This window comes from Monomorium pharaonis, chromosome 1, assembly GCF_013373865.1.
Source record: "Monomorium pharaonis isolate MP-MQ-018 chromosome 1, ASM1337386v2, whole genome shotgun sequence".
Classification (NCBI taxonomy): Eukaryota; Metazoa; Arthropoda; class Insecta; order Hymenoptera; family Formicidae; genus Monomorium; species Monomorium pharaonis.
The window spans coordinates 39537109-39554856 of record NC_050467.1 but is presented as its reverse complement, the minus strand read 5'-3'; the positions used below and the strand labels follow the sequence as shown (position 1 = coordinate 39554856).

Sequence of the window (17748 nt, the reverse complement as noted above, 5' to 3'; positions counted from 1 at the left end):
TACTTCGCGTTCGTCGGACTACCCTTGAAGAAAATTGCTGCTCATTTTTCCCCGTCATCCGGTCTCACCCCAATGAGCTACCGTGAGTTAAAATCTGAAACTCGATGGCATGAAGATGCGTATCTTTTCGCAAAATAATCTTTTCAACGAGCTTACAAGATAATGAGTCACTTATTTCCAAATCATTTCAGATGCACGAATCAAGATAATATACAAATTCAGTTGGTAACAGGTGACATGATGGCATAAACGTCATCATCAAGCCATGTTGTCCAACGTCGTATTATGGTGAATATGTGGTTATACCAAATGCAGTATAATTTATAATATAATATAATTTGAGCTACAACGTATAATTTGTATGTTATCTGGATCAGTATCGTGAGCATAATATATATTATATTTCATAATAATTATACATACATATATATATGTGTCTATGTGTGTGTGTATAAAAACAAAAAACAATTTGATATTGAATAGACACATACATATAAATGCGCGCATGAATATAACATTACTATTATACTGCATAATGTAATGAATACTTTAAAACAAGAGTTGTAGGATTTTTCGGGGATTTGCAACATATTTAATACTCGAAGCTCGTTGACGGGGCAAAGCAAGGAAATAAAGAAAAGCCGAATCACGAAAGTTGTTAAGTATCAAATAGGATTCGCCCCATTACACCAAAATTACCCTCGTAGCTTGGTTAGCCCTGCTTAGCCTGATGCTTCCTACTTACACCCTAACAAGACTATATGCCTTTACAATTTCAATTCGCACTATTGTACACTTACAAAAGTTATGCTTCTGTTTCTATCTGAGAAAGCAAACCGTTTTAACGTTGCAAATAAAGATAATCGATTTTTTTTAATTGAATATTTTAAACCGATTATTAAATATCTTTATTTGCACAAATCTGAAATAAGAATTAAATATCGAGAGGATTAGCATGAAACAATTAGCACGAGAAAAACTTAGATTTTAAAATATTAATAAATAATTAACAATAGTAAACACAATTATTAAAAATAAGTGACATTTTTAACATGTCATTAATGCTTGCAATAGGTGTAAAATCCTGCTATATTAAATTGATAGAATATAACGGAGATAGAAAATAAAACGATTACGGCTGTCGAGAAACGAAAGTTTCGCGTCTCTGATTTTTAGCTCAGACCACGGCAAGAGCAATTACTTTAGGAATGATCGTCACGGGATAGGGCAGAGTGAACTTGCTTAAGGGAAGCGCGCAGGAGGTGGCACGGGATGCAAGAAGTGGATTGTGCAGCGACAACGTTAATAAATCTCTGGTAATTAGAAAGAATGTCCCGGGGAGACGAAATTGCTAGTGGGCCCGACTTGGTCGGCCTGTTCATTTTTTACGCTACACGAGCGTTAAGATCTTTTAATGCTAGGTTATAAATGATTTGCGAAACCGGAGCGCGCTGTGCTCCTCGACGCACCGTATATATTCAGACAACCCGACAACCACTTGCTCGTTAGTCACACCGGATTTGTTACAATTAAATTTAAAGATAGGCTGAGCGTCAAATAGAGTATCAATTTACACGAAAGGGATAGATTAATTAGTAAATTATTAAGAAAATATGCACAATGCTATATATACATGTTATTAATTTTCATTTATATTTGCTTAATATTTAATATGCGTAAAACACATTTTCCTATATATAGTTAGACGTCTCAATTGCAGTGCCGGCAGGTCCGGTAGGCAATACTAATTAAGTACTAGTGTACTCTCCTGACGGGAAGCCTCCTAGAATCCGGAAACGAGGGTAGATGTAATTAGGATGAGTTGTGTGACGCCCGTAGCGAGAAACCCTCGACTTCGTTGTTCGCGCTCCTCTCCGCGACACAAGCGCGCACACTTACGTTTATCCCTATGTAAAATGTACGCGCCACGCGGACACAAGCTAGTTGTTTGTTAAGCTGGTTTCAAATTTGATCATTTCTATCAGACCACGGAATATTAGTATGCGTGTAATATGCGTAATTATTCGATCAATCATCGCTTTTAACTGCCTGAACGATCACAAAGGTAAGGATTGTACCGATTGTAATTGATGCATTATCCTCTCGACTTTGTCCCATCTTTCTCACGAGAGGCATCGCACAACGTTTGTAGGAACCGCCATCGCGGCGACCAGTTGGGCTTCTATTAATGTTGTACAGTTGACGCGTCGAATTAGCATAAAGTTCCACGCTGGAGTGCCAGCGCACCCGGAAATCATCATTTTATCGAACAAGCTGTGTACGTATACGCGTCAAATCAAAATGTTTTGCCTATATCACCCGCTCATTGACGCGTTAAGAAGGTCAGTTTTTCAAAATATAAAATAAATTTCGAAATAAAAAAGAGAATTTTTAAAATACTTGTATAGGAATCTGTGCAAATGTGTAAGTAATGTGAGAGCGTTATCTTGGAACACGAGTAAAAATTATTATAAGATTGCATAAATTTAACAAAAATAATTAATACTAATTGCAGTAACAGAAACGGAACTGCATTTGCAACTTCCGCGATATTTTATTTGTGCCATGTAATTATTGCGATATCGATAATAAAGAAGAACAAGATGTTTCGTATTCATGGCAAATAATTAATCGTAATGGTCAATTATGATAATGACACATTATAAAAGAATATACTATATGTATATTGTATCTAATCTCTTTTATAGTGATTATTTACATTTTTGTTATAATATACTTTAGATATGCTATAATTTAAACATGCTTAAAAATAGAATTGAAATATTTCGTATAACCTTTGATATTTAGCGAGTTAGTGGATGATCATAAAAGTACTCTCGTTATACGAGTCAAATCGAAGAAACTTTATGCACCTACTTTCTCTAATTGCTGAACGTCAGAATCGCTAGTAAATTTTCTTGACAGAATCAACCACACCCCGTCCGGAACTCATCAGGATAAAAGTCTGGAGAAACACTTAGTACAGAGAGGTCAAAGCTCTCTTTCCGTTGGAAGTAAAAATTCACCTACATTAGCACACTATCCATTATACTTATCGCAGGCTTAATCACATTTAATGTGATTTCCATGCATCCCGTACGTTTCTACATGTGAGATATATCTCTTTTGCATGAGAGAGAGATTTTTAAATTATCATACAAATTATTCTATGGACTTTTAAGTGTACTACAAACATATACCCTTTTAATTAAGATATTTCCTTATTGGTAGAAAAACTCGAGATCTTAAAGTGATACAGTAACACTTACAAAAAATTACCGAACTTTGAAAGAAGCCATCCGACTAGGAAGTACTGTTCCGAGAGACCATTTTACGGTATGTAACGATCGCGTGTACGCGGTACTTCGTGACTCTTGAATAATAATGAGTATGATAAGACGGCCTAGCATTAACAAATAAAACACTTTCTAGACGGAAATAAGCGGTGTTCCGGGATCTAGATAATGCCTAATAGAAAAAGTTCGCCGTGGCCGGCTAAGTTTTCGTACTTTACGCGGGTCTTTTCGTAAGATTAATTTAATACGGATTAGGACTCGGCCAGAATTTGGATTTCTCCAGTGTTCGGGGACGAATTGCTTATCGCCGCGCCATGTCATAAACAAAGCTCAATGCAAAATGGGATTCAAAATGTTTTTCATTTTTTAATTATACAGCGTCTCTCTAATCGGTCCCCTTACTCTCGCGTTTGTATGCGTTGCAGCAGGGTAAGTATTTACTGCATCCGCAATTACACCTCAGTTGCAACGCCGTGGAATTTCTCTTTTTTTTTTCTCCCGGGAGATCCGTTATTCCATTGAAAGGTCGTCGATATCCGTGATGCTTGCCTTTAAAAAAAATTGACGGGCGAAATGAAATACGTCATCGTCGATGGCGATATTTCATAGTTCCGGACGATCGATTTCGATGCGAAATTCCAACGAGAGACGTCGTCCCCTTCGTCCCTTCGCGACGTCGTTCCAACTGCAAATTAAAGGCATCCTCTGCGCCAGGTGCCACCCCCTCCTCGAAAATATTCGCCACTCTCGCGTTTTCGACATTCCTGAAACTCGCTCGTGTGCAAACAGCAATTCGGAATCTTATATAACGACGTATCGCACGTAAACTTAATTACGCGGTTTACCACGGAAAAATCCTCACCGAGTGAATTTCTTAAATGACCAAGTCTTCGTAATCCGCTTTCTTAAGTTCACAAAGCCAGCGCGAGGGAGGAGAGAGAGAGAGGACTGCGCGGAAGCTGCGTTCGAATAATTAGCGAGATGGGATACTAAGTATCCGTAGTAGGCCGAGAAGGAATCTTAGGAGACGGTGGTGAGGAGACTCTACGGTTGGCTGCCGCTCGGGTCTGTAATTTCGATAATTATGGGTTAATGCGTTTAGCCACGTAGTGGCACACGTAGCAGGAACATGATTCCAGGCGTACGTGAGATACCTGCAAATTAATTAAACGATTACCGTATTCGGCCAAATAACACATAATTGTTCAATTGTTACGTGCTTATCGTAAACGTATAAATTCCGCGCAACTCAAAGTCACGAATTTCGTTCACTCTCGTTGAAACTGCGATATAAAAATTTACCGGAACTTCAATGAGGACTATGTACATTGACATTATTTGATAATTAATATAAAAATATCTACGTGCAGTCACGAAACTAATTGTCCGGACATAAAATATTGGGAGTTTATATTATAATTTTTTAAGAGAAAATTTGATTAAAAATGAAAATTCTTGCCAGTGAGATATTTCCATCAAAAACATACTTGTGTTTAAACAAAAAAGATTTACTGCCATGTTAACCAAATCAGATTAGAAAGTATATTTATAATAAAACTGCAGCAAAAATTCTACTTCTCTATCTTTATTTGTTTTTATTTATTTAAGTTTAAAAATGTATATAAAAGATAATAAAATTATGGCAAGATAATATTTAAATAAACAAGAGATTTTACAGTCAAATGTAATTAATTATCCGGACACACAGAATATTAAGATATTTATTTTATGCTGTAAATCTCAAAAACATACTTTTGAAAAATGCTGGCAAGAATTTTCATTTCCAATCGAGTTTCCCCTAAAAAAATTATAAAATTTGATAAATTTTTAACATAAAATTCCACATTCTATGTCAATTAATTCTCTAACTGTAGCTATTAAATTCTAACAAGTGGATGAAACTCATTAAGATCATTTATTATTACTAGTCCGTTTATTACCTGTCTGTTACGATTGTTACTGCTAGCTGTCTATTACTAGTAGTCATTTACGTCACTCGTTACCATCAGTCGTTGCACACGATTGATATGCAACAGCGCGCGTTGCGCTAATTTACGCAAATACCCAACCGAGAAAATCCGCAGTGTATAACAAAATGTTTACGTAAGAAGTTGCGTCAACACGCGCTTAAGTTTTGACGGCGTCGCTTCTTAAGAGCTTTCCCTCGCGAGCAAGGAGCTTCCCTTTATGATGAAACAATATCGTACACGTCGCCTTTTTCAGGCACCCGCATTTCTTCCGTTCCACCGGCGACCTCGTCTCGCCCACTCATGGTTTTCGTCGCCTCCGCCCTATCTGCATTCCTAGTCCCAACGAGCCGCAAAGGAATTCCAATTTTAAACAAAAGTTTCCTGACGGCAGTAACCTCTCTGGCCCTCCCTTGCCGCTCCACTCCTTCGCATCTTCTACCTCCTCTGCTGTCGACATCGCGGATTCTAGGCGCGCGTTCATGCATGGCCCGACTATGAGCTAGACACATCGCTTCTTTGTCTACTAACATGTTTCGTTGTGCCTCCTTCGTCCATTACGGAAATTCTGTTGCTTCTTCGCCGGGTGAATTTTTTTCATTTTACAATCACAAAGTTGTTCTATTTTTTTTTTTCGTGTTATATCTTGCAATAACACAGTTTTGTCGTGTAATTTATTTACGTAGGGAAAAGGTTTAATTATTCGTCCGTATGGGTAAGTAAAATCCTGCGAGAGCTTTAAAAAAAACGCTCATCCTCCGAGCGTATCTTCCCGGATGTACTTCCCGGATGTACTTCAGCCGGTTAAAGAAAGCAAGAAGGATCGAAGACATGAAGAGGAATCGTGACATAACATGCACAGCGCGCGCAGCGTATCGAGCCGCGAGCCTTCTCCGCTTTTTCTCGGATCGCCCATTTTAATGCCCTTCTCCACGTCTCCGCGGATCGTCCGGGTAGAAAAAGCGCGAGTTGCCGACGGGGAAAATCGTAGCGAGGGCGACGATAAACAAACGCTAATCCATAAATCCTCTTGCAAACGGCAGAAAGCACGCGCAATATACGTATCGCCGACTCGAGACGTACATCAACGCTGCGTCTGCTGCAATATCGATAAAACATTGATCCGCCATTCGTGCCTGAAGTCTCTTGTATAGGATTCGCTGTGTGTGTGTGTGTGTGTCTGTGTGTGTGTGTGTGCCGTTAGGCATCTCTCGCGCCACGTCGAGCCGAGCCGGGCCGTGCTGTTCGCAGATATACCGAACGCGCTTGCATACAGAACACTATACCACCGTTTCGACGAGATTATATCCGACTCTCTGCATGCGTGCACCCGCTGCGCCCATCGGGTGCACACGTACGCGTCTGCCAGTATCGTGATCTACACGCGAATCACGAAAGCTCCGCGCATAATTCGACGCTAATGGTATTTGGGTCGGGCCGCGAGACCGATCTTTCAGCGACCAATCGCGTGCTGAAATCCATATTATTATTCAAAAAAAAGTGACTCTCTCTCTCTCTCTCTCTTTCTCACATGTGCGCGGAAGTGTCTAGGATGAATCAAGTTTTTTTTAGTAATTTTACAATGTGTGTTCAATACATGAGAAATCATTCATGATATAATGTTCGCTTTAATCAAAATGCAAATTAAGCTAACAAGCAAAATGTGAGATTACTCAATTTTATAGAGTGCAAAGTATACACGAATAGAAGTTTTTAATGATAGCTTGGTTATAAAAGTTTAGCCAGTCTCTTTCTTTTAATCAGAAATTCTACTCCAAGTCGACGGTTCCGTCACACAGTCGCAAATATCTCATGATGCCGCGTGATTCGTTCATACCCGCGTTTGACAATCGATTAATATTATTCTCGGTTGCATGGTTCCGCTGATCGCGAATCGGCCAAACCCGATTCTACCCGGTAGATCAAAGCACGCGAAATCAGGGAGCGTCTGCATTATCCGGGGCGATGGCGCTTAACGTTGCGCACCGTCGCGGATTTCGATGACCTATCCTACCGGGTAATACCCGCTTCTTGTCGGATCAAAGTGCGTATTTCCGTCGAGCAATGAATTGGCAAGCTCGTCTCTGAAGATGGTACTGTAATTATAAGGTTGACGGCAGCGGGGCGCAAGAAGGATGAGGATCGATGATGTTGGACCAGAGAGAGAAAGAGCGAGAGAGAGAGAGAGAGAGAGAGAGAGAGAGAGAGAGAAACGGAAAAGGGTTTGAGGAATAGGGTTGCGCAACGGAGGATGCGGCGACGAGATGAACGGCGGCTCAAACACCGCGGCACAAAATTCACAATCTAATCCAACTAAGCAAATTACTCCGAACTTCCTGGGCGACAGTTACGCACGCTGTCCCTTTCGCCCTGCATTCCCGGCAACTTAGATCAAAGGGAAACTGGCGTCCTTCTACGCGCGGGAATATCGCGCCCGACGTTTCATCTCACGGTGCCCGTATTTCCGGCGCCTCTTTTCCTCTACCTTGGCCGTCATAGACGCTGAACTTGTGTATGGAGCACGGGGGAGCTTGGGTTCGACGCGCTCGACCGTTCTACGATCGCGATCGAAGCAGACGCTCGTGTAACGAACGCATCGAAATGCATAGCTTGTCGTACGCAGCAATGTCGTACGACGCAAGTTTAACGCGCCAACCTCGAATCATCAATTTAATACTATTACTGATTTTACATCGCAACTTTTGATTCTATATATTGTTAAAATATTTCGTGGATGGAATTGCCATGTTTCACATGGCTACGCATACTATGTCCACTCTCTAGAAAATCATTACATTCTACTTACGTATACACATAATCGGATGCATACGATCCGAATTATTTCAGCCGTGTAAATCATGAAGTAGAAAATCATATCGGAATAATTGGATCACGTGAGTATCTGTACGATTAGGCTACAAATCCGAACAGGTTTTCGATCACGTGTATCATTTAGAGACGGTGAACGGGCAATCGTACTCACTTCCAGCTGAATAGCGGCACTTGCGAGATACAGAGATGGCTGGAATCGACGTCGCCGGATCGCCGGCGGGTAGAGAGGTACGAGGAAAGGTAACACTTCCGGAACGCAATATCATTCGGAGCGAAGCGGACCGTAATTCCCACTTGCTTGGTCTTCGGAGGCGAGGCAGCAGAAGCTGCGTCTGTTGATTATCCGGCTGGTAAACACGGCGCATTGTTATCGATTGGGCCAACAATCTGCCGCCCCCATATTGACGCAATACTGCCTCGCAGTTGCATAATGAATGGTTGGCTAATGACCCTACGGAGCTTGCGGAAACCGCTACGAGAGAGAGAGAGAGAGAGAGAGAGAGAGGCGGGGATCTGGGAGTCGAGCCACTTCCGGCATTAAACATGCACCAGCGGCACGAACGAGTTATCCGAGACATTTATCCCATTTGAGAGTTACCTGACATATCATTTATCATATATTAAACTATTAAAAATTGTGAAAAATTATAAAAATAATTTTTTTGTATTTTGTATCGGCGATTTTAATGAGATGAATAGTTTAGAATAACATGTATATTTTTTCGTGAAAAAAATTAGATGCATTTTTTCGCCTTTTACTTAATTTTTTGGAATTATGTACTCAATGTTAAATATGAAAAGTTTTACATATTAAAATTATCTTTATGTAGATTACCACATAGCGTGTGGAAGCAACACGGTCATCTGAAATAAAACGCAAGTCGCTTTGCATACATATCTAGTCAAGCATTCCTGCGATGCTTTCTAAGAAACAAAACCGCATTAATCTTCGAGCACCCCATAAACCGAGATTTATCTCTTGTACATTCGTAATTATTAAATGTGTATGTCGTGGCATATAGTTTAACCCTACAATGATATCGCTTTTGTATAATACATAATATTGGACAGTAATACGTAAACATTGTCCGAGGAAATAGGCATGTTAATTAATTTTACATATTTTCATATATTTCACGCTTTCATTGGCAAAATATTAATAATCTAGATTTTTATAAATACAAATAACCTGATTATTAGTTTTAATATGATAGAGCTGAAGCTTTTGTTGACCAATGGCCATAGCTTAACTTCCAGAAACAGCGCTCGTTAGATGGGTTAGGGTAGGTGAAAGAAATGAAATATGTGATAATTTACATAAAATTTACGTACAATATCGTATTCTAGAGTTAATAAATGTTAAGATCACAAATTATTTAAAACAAAAATGACTACAAACTGCGATGCAATAAACGATATTTTTAAGTAAATTAAGTATACTTTCAGTTAAGATGCGCAGTCAATAAAAAGTATATTATTATTTTCAGCTCTGCTGAATACGCGGACGCTAATAAGCAGATTCTGACTACTAGTCTGACGTGTCACTGTAAGTATCTGTTATTTTTAACATACTCTCTAAATCACAATCAGTGAAAACTCGACAAAATCAGTGGAAATACACTGACTTTCAGTGATATACTTATAATCATTTACTGATTATCAATCAGTGAAATAAATACACTGATCTTTCAGTGACTATATTAATTCTGAAGTGAAAATTACTGAAAGACAGTGAATATTCATTGATTATCATAGTTATAAGTATGCCACTGCAAATCAGTGAACATCCACTGATTACGATTTAGAGAGTATCTGCTTGTCATTTAGCAATACTCTAAAAAATTAAAGATATTGTTTACGAAACGGCCCTGAACGTTACAAAAATAAAAACAGTTAATTTAATCACTATAAATTTTCCAATAATCTGCGCTTAATAAAGAGCTTCTCATTTCAACGCATAAAGAAATCCGAATTGAGTTTCATCGTACAGAGATATTCTTTTACCCTAGTACCGCGAAACAGGGCGAGACTTCGTATTTTTGTCGCGTGAATTATTCCTTTCTCGCGGGGGCTCAACGTCGTCTGCACCGTTACGCAACTTGTACTTTAGTACATCCCGACTGTGATTCTTTTGTAGCGGTAGCCGGCTTTCCGTCACTTTGCACGGTTTGCGTCGCGAGATGGTGAAACGTTAGACGAGGGTCGCGACTTTCGCATGAAACTTCCTTCACTTTTGTTCCCCGGCTGACGCCATAACGACTCTAATCTCCTTACGTTTCAAGCTGTTTTTGCCGACCTAACGAAAGTGCTTACGGCGTTGACCAGTCGGGTAAGAGACTTACAATTTACTTCTATCTAAGAAGCTTTGCAGGACGCGTAGAATGTTGTCGCTATTCTGGGCTTTATTTAATGTTCATGTCATTTTACATTTGCGCTACGATGCGAGTTTATCCTCGCATCTCGGTACGATTATTTTTTTTTGCGAAAAAGGTCCTTGGCATGCTATAATCTCGGAAAGATAATGAGAGAGAAAAAACTTAAAATTTTTTGAGAGCGGCAGAATTAAGAACGACATCAAAATTGCGAAAGAGTAGAAGCATTTGTTCGTGATTGAGGAGCAGGGAGATACATAAATTCTCCCATCGTATAATTTCCGTAAATTTTACAACGCTTGTATTGTAAAGAACAACTTCTTGCTCTTGTGAACGAGTGTTGAAACCATGTCCATGATTAGTGCACAGAGTGCTCCTAAAATGTTTAATCTAACTTCAAGAGCGTGTTCTACTAAACAAAATAATGAGAAAAGTTCATATAAACGAACAACCCTCAAACGTTAACTTTTATTTACTTTTGCTATCTCACATTTTAATTTGAGTGGTCGGTGCGATTTGTAATTAGAAGTATTTCTAGGATGTACTTGCTAAGAAAAGTTACATTCAAAATATATATTCACATTCCGTGCGCCGATTCTGTTCGCAGTAATTCATACATACGTATGTTTTCGCAGACATTTATGTCACTTTGTTTAGTTACACAATTACAGATTAGAGTAAATGCTCGAAATTACGTATGCACTAAATATTCATAATTGGCAAATGTAGTTTGCAATCCTGATCCTTTCCGCATTAGAATGACACGATTATTTAATGTAATAATAAGCGAGAGAAATAGTCTGGTTTAATGATATTACTCTTAAATCTCATTGTTGTATAAGACATGCATAATTTCAATGCGAATCTGGTAGGAAGCATTGAATGTTTTAGCCGGCGAGAGTGCATTAAACAGTCCGTAAAATTTCCTCGCGGAAATCTACTAACACGTGCAAAATTTCGTTTCTATTTATAGCTTATTCTCTTCTACGGGATTGTAGAACGTTTCAGAACATTTCACGGATGTAGTGTTGAATGAATCATCCCGCCTTCCTACGCATGACACCCCAGGGGCTTTCGAAGGACAATCCAATTTCCACGACCAGTCTTTCGTTTCAAGAATGTTGTTTTCTGCAGGTCGGAAAAGTGACAGTCTGAAAGTCTCGGGGACCTCATGCTTTCTTTTTCGGCGATATCAGATAGATTGTGTCTTTTTATCGACTTTGTATCTCTGTATATTAAAAAGTCAAATGTTGCTCGCCATGCATCGTTTTCATCGCGATGAATAATGTTATTTCAATTTTGCTTAAACATATGAATTGTTTATTTTCGCTTATAAAACTTGATTAAACATATACTACAAAGCCTCGCGATAATCTATCTACCTACATCTAGATTTTCGCTCATCGTATTACGTTGCAATTATTGCAAAAATTAATTATTCGTCATAGTACTGGAAGTATTCGACTCATTGGGGAATCGTCATTCACGAACATTTATTTCAGTTGTATATGATATAATGTCGTTATAATCAAACAATAAACTTCACTTTGATTTATAATTTACTGACAATAAAATTAAAAAAAAAAAAACGTTAAATTTATATTTACTAGACCACAACATTGCGCGCGCTTCGCGCGCGCCACTTAGCATTTTTATATTGAACATTGCACTTTTTTTTCTTCTGTAATATTACTCTCACACACTTTATCATATTCAATGCCCTTCTCTATCTCACGCTCTTTCTCCCACTCTCTAAATTATTAATTATAATATTAATGATATTAATTATATTATTTTCATATTGTTCAATATTACTCTTACACTTTACTTTCTTATTTAATCCTCTTCTTTATCTCTCACGCTCTCCCACTCTTCTCCCTCCACCCCTCTCTCACTCACTAAACACAAATTAGTGATTATATTATATTTTCATGTTTCTTAATATCACTCTTACATACTTTATCTCCATACTTAATCCCCTTTAAATAAATTAAAAATTATAATATATTATATGTAATGTTACCTGTTAATTTTCAATCAATTTTCAAAACTTTCACTTTCTGGCGAACTCTTTAGAAAATTATTGTACGCGTCCGGAACTATAGGAAAACTGTGTTAAAATAAATAGAATTCTCGATATTCGATTAGCATTTCCCGTCAACCCTCAAAATTCAAGTTTTCCGGAAAATATAATTGTTTAAAAAATGTTTTAATTAATTATATCACCTGAATTCTATAGCAAATTATTGTACGCGTCCGGAACTATGTGAGAATTACGTTAAAATAAATAGATCAGTCGATATTTGATTAGCATTTCAAGTCTAGCTTTAAAAATTCAAGTTTTCCGGGCAAAATAATTGTTTAAAAAATGTTTTTATTAATTATAACACCGTAACTTTCCAAAAACTATTGTACGCGTCCAGAACTATATGAAAACTGCGTTAAAATAAATAGAACTGTTGATATTCGATTTGCAATTCACGTCTAGCCCTCAAAATTCAAGTTTTTCGGGCAAAATAATTGTTTAAAAGATGTTTTAATTAATTATATTACCAAAACTCTTTAGAAAATTATTGTACGCGTCTGAAACTATATGAGAACTGCGTTAACATAAATAAAACTGTCGATATTCGATTAGCATTTCACGTCTAGTCCTCAAAAATCAAGTTTTCCGGGAAAAATAACTGTTTAAACAATGTTTTAATTAATTAAAACACCGTATCTTTTTAAAAAACTATTGTACGCGTCCAAAACTATATGAAAAATGCGTTTAAATAAATAGAACTGTTGATATTCGATTAGCATTTCACGTCTAGCTCTCAAAATTCAAGTTTTTCGGGTGAAATAATTGTTTAAAAAATGTTTTAATTAATTATATTACCGGAACTCTTTAGAAACTTATTGTACGCGTCCGGAACTATATGAGAATTGCGTTAAAATAAATAGAACTGTCGATATTTGAACAGCATCTCACCTTTAGCCCTCAAAAGTCAAGTTTTTCGGGCAAAATAATTGTTTAAAAAATGTTTTAATTAATTATAACACCGTAAATTTTTAAAAAACTCTTGTAGGCGTCCAGAACTATATGAGAATTACGTTAAAATACATAGATCTGTCGATATTCGATTAGAATTTCAGGCCTAGCCCTAAAATACAAGTTTTTCGGGCAAAATAATTGTTTAAAAAATGTTCTAATTAATTATTTCACCTGAACTTTATAGAAACATATTGTAAGCGTCCCGAACTATATGAGAATTACGTTCAAATAAATAGATCTGTCGATATTCAATTAGCACTTGTCGTGTAGCCTCAAAAATTCAAGTTTTTTGGGCAAAATAATTGTTTAAAAAATGTTTTAATTAATTATATCACCTGAACTTTATAGAAACATATTGTACGCGTCCCGAACAATATGAGAATTACGTTAAAATAAATAGATCTGTCGATATTCAAATAGCACTTGACGTGTAGCCTTAGAAATTCAAGTTTTTCGGGCAAAATAATTGTTTAAAAAATGTTCTAATTAATTATATCACCGGAACTTTATAGAAACATATTGTACGCGTCCCGAACTATATGAGAATTACGTTAAAATAATTAGATCTGTTGATATTCGATTAGCACTTGTCGTGTAGCCTTAGAAATTCAAGTTTTTCAAGCAAAATAATTGTTTAAAAAATGTCCTAATTAATTATATCACCGGAACTTTACAGAAACATATTGTACGTGTCCCGAACTATATGAGAATTACGTTAAAATAATTAGATCTGTCGATATTCGATTAGCACTTGTCGTGTAGCCTTAGAAATTCAAGTTTTTCAAGCATAATAATTGTTTAAAAAATGTTCTAATTAATTATATCACCGGAACTTTATAGAAACATATTGTACGCGTCCCGAACTATATGAGAATTACGTTAAAGTAAATAGATCTGTCGATATTCAAATAGCACTTGACGTGTAGCCTTAGAAATTCAAGTTTTTCGGGCAAAATAATTGTTTAAAAAATGTTTTAATTAATTATATCACCTGAACTTTATAGAAACATATTGTACGCGTCCCGAACTATATGAGAATTACGTTAAAATAATTAGATCTGTCGATATTCGATTAGCACTTGTCGTGTAGCCATAAAAATTCAAGTTTTTCAAGCAAAATAATTGTTTAAAAAATGTTCTAATTAATTATATCACCGGAACTTTATAGAAACATATTGTACGCGTCCCGAACTATATGAGAATTACGTTAAAATAATTAGATCTGTTGATATTCGATTAGCACTTGTCGTGTAGCCTTAGAAATTCAAGTTTTTCAAGCAAAATAATTGTTTAAAAAATGTCCTAATTAATTATATCACCGGAACTTTACAGAAACATATTGTACGTGTCCCGAACTATATGAGAATTACGTTAAAATAATTAGATCTGTCGATATTCGATTAGCACTTGTCGTGTAGCCTTAGAAATTCAAGTTTTTCAAGCATAATAATTGTTTAAAAAATGTTCTAATTAATTATATCACCGGAACTTTATAGAAACATATTGTACGCGTCCCGAACTATATGAGAATTACGTTAAAATAAATAGATCTGTCGATATTCAAATAGCACTTGACGTGTAGCCTTAGAAATTCAAGTTTTTCGGGCAAAATAATTGTTTAAAAAATGTTTTAATTAATTATATCACCTGAACTTTATAGAAACATATTGTACGCGTCCCGAACTATATGAGAATTACGTTAAAATAATTAGATCTGTCGATATTCGATTAGCACTTGTCGTGTAGCCATAAAAATTCAAGTTTTTCAAGCAAAATAATTGTTTAAAAAATGTTCTAATTAATTATATCACCGGAACTTTACAGAAACATATTGTACGCGTCCCGAACTATATGAGAATTACGTTAAAGTAAATAGATCTGTCGATATTCAAATAGCACTTGACGTGTAGCCTTAGAAATTCAAGTTTTTCGGGCAAAATAATTGTTTAAAAAATGTTCTAATTAATTATATCACCTGAACTTTATAGAAACATATTGTACGCGTCCCGAACTATATGAGAATTACGTTAAAATAATTAGATCTGTTGATATTCGATTAGCACTTGTCGTGTAGCCTTAGAAATTCAAGTTTTTCAAGCAAAATAATTGTTTAAAAAATGTCCTAATTAATTATATCACCGGAACTTTACAGAAACATATTGTACGTGTCCCGAACTATATGAGAATTACGTTAAAATAATTAGATCTGTCGATATTCGATTAGCACTTGTCGTGTAGCCTTAGAAATTCAAGTTTTTCAAGCATAATAATTGTTTAAAAAATGTTCTAATTAATTATATCACCGGAACTTTATAGAAACATATTGTACGCGTCCCGAACTATATGAGAATTACGTTAAAATAAATAGATCTGTCGATATTCAAATAGCACTTGACGTGTAGCCTTAGAAATTCAAGTTTTTCGGGCAAAATAATTGTTTAAAAAATGTTTTAATTAATTATATCACCTGAACTTTATAGAAACATATTGTACGCGTCCCGAACTATATGAGAATTACGTTAAAATAATTAGATCTGTCGATATTCGATTAGCACTTGTCGTGTAGCCATAAAAATTCAAGTTTTTCAAGCAAAATAATTGTTTAAAAAATGTTCTAATTAATTATATCACCGGAACTTTACAGAAACATATTGTACGCGTCCCGAACTATATATGAATTACGTTAAAATAATTAGATCTGTCGATATTCGATTAGCACTTGTCGTGTAGCCTTAGAAATTCAAGTTTTTCAAGCATAATAATTGTTTAAAAAATGTTCTAATTAATTATATCACCGGAACTTTATAGAAACATATTGTACGCGTCCCGAACTATATGAGAATTACGTTAAAGTAAATAGATCTGTCGATATTCAAATAGCACTTGACGTGTAGCCTTAGAAATTCAAGTTTTTCGGGCAAAATAATTGTTTAAAAAATGTTTTAATTAATTATATCACCTGAACTTTATAGAAACATATTGTACGCGTCCCGAACTATATGAGAATTACGTTAAAATAATTAGATCTGTCGATATTCGATTAGCACTTGTCGTGTAGCCATAAAAATTCAAGTTTTTCAAGCAAAATAATTGTTTAAAAAATGTTCTAATTAATTATATCACCGGAACTTTACAGAAACATATTGTACGCGTCCCGAACTATATATGAATTACGTTAAAATAATTAGATCTGTCGATATTCGATTAGCACTTGTCGTGTAGCCTTAGAAATTCAAGTTTTTCAAGCATAATAATTGTTTAAAAAATGTTCTAATTAATTATATCACCGGAACTTTATAGAAACATATTGTACGCGTCCCGAACTATATGAGAATTACGTTAAAATAATTAGATCTGTCGATATTCGATTAGCACTTGTCGTGTAGCCTTAGAAATTCAAGTTTTTCAAGCATAATAATTGTTTAAAAAATGTTCTAATTAATTATATCACCGGAACTTTATAGAAACATATTGTACGCGTCCCGAACTATATGAGAATTACGTTAAAATAATTAGATCTGTCGATATTCGATTAGCACTTGTCGTGTAGCCTTAGAAATTCAAGTTTTTCAAGCAAAATAATTGTTTAAATAATGTTCTAATTAATTATATCACCGGAACTTTACAGAAACATATTGTACGCGTCCCGAACTATATGAGAATTACGTTAAAATAATTAAATCTGTCGATATTCGATTAGCACTTGTCGTGTAGCCTTAGAAATTCAAGTTTTTCAAGCATAATAATTGTTTAAAAAATGTTCTAATTAATTATATCACCGGAACTTTATAGAAACATATTGTACGCGTCCCGAACTATATGAGAATTACGTTAAAATAATTAGATCTGTCGATATTCGATTAGCACTTGTCGTGTAGCCTTAGAAATTCAAGTTTTTCAAGCAAAATAATTGTTTAAATAATGTTCTAATTAATTATATCACCGGAACTTTACAGAAACATATTGTACGCGTCCCAAACTATATGAGAATTACGTTCAAATAAATAGATCTGTCGATATTCGATTAGCACTTGTCGTGTAGCTTTAGAAATTCAAGTTTTTCAAGCAAAATAATTGTTTAAAAAATGTTTTAATTAATTATATCACTTGAACTTTATAGAAACATATTGTAAGCGTCCCGAACTATATGAGAATTACGTTAAAATAATTAGATCTGTCGATATTCGATTAGCACTTGTCGTGTAGCCTTAGAAATTCAAGTTTTTCAAGCAAAATAATTGTTT

The 17748-nt window shown here is 35.8% G+C and overlaps 1 protein-coding gene across 1 annotated transcript in view; it reads left to right on the top strand.

Moving 5' to 3' along the window:
• The window catches only part of LOC105835246 (teneurin-a), a 461026-nt gene that overhangs the window by 126873 nt on the left and 316405 nt on the right, over positions 1-17748 (top strand). The window contains 1 exon segment of the mRNA XM_028191729.2: positions 9583-9641. The gene's annotated coding sequence lies outside the window, so the exon portion shown is untranslated.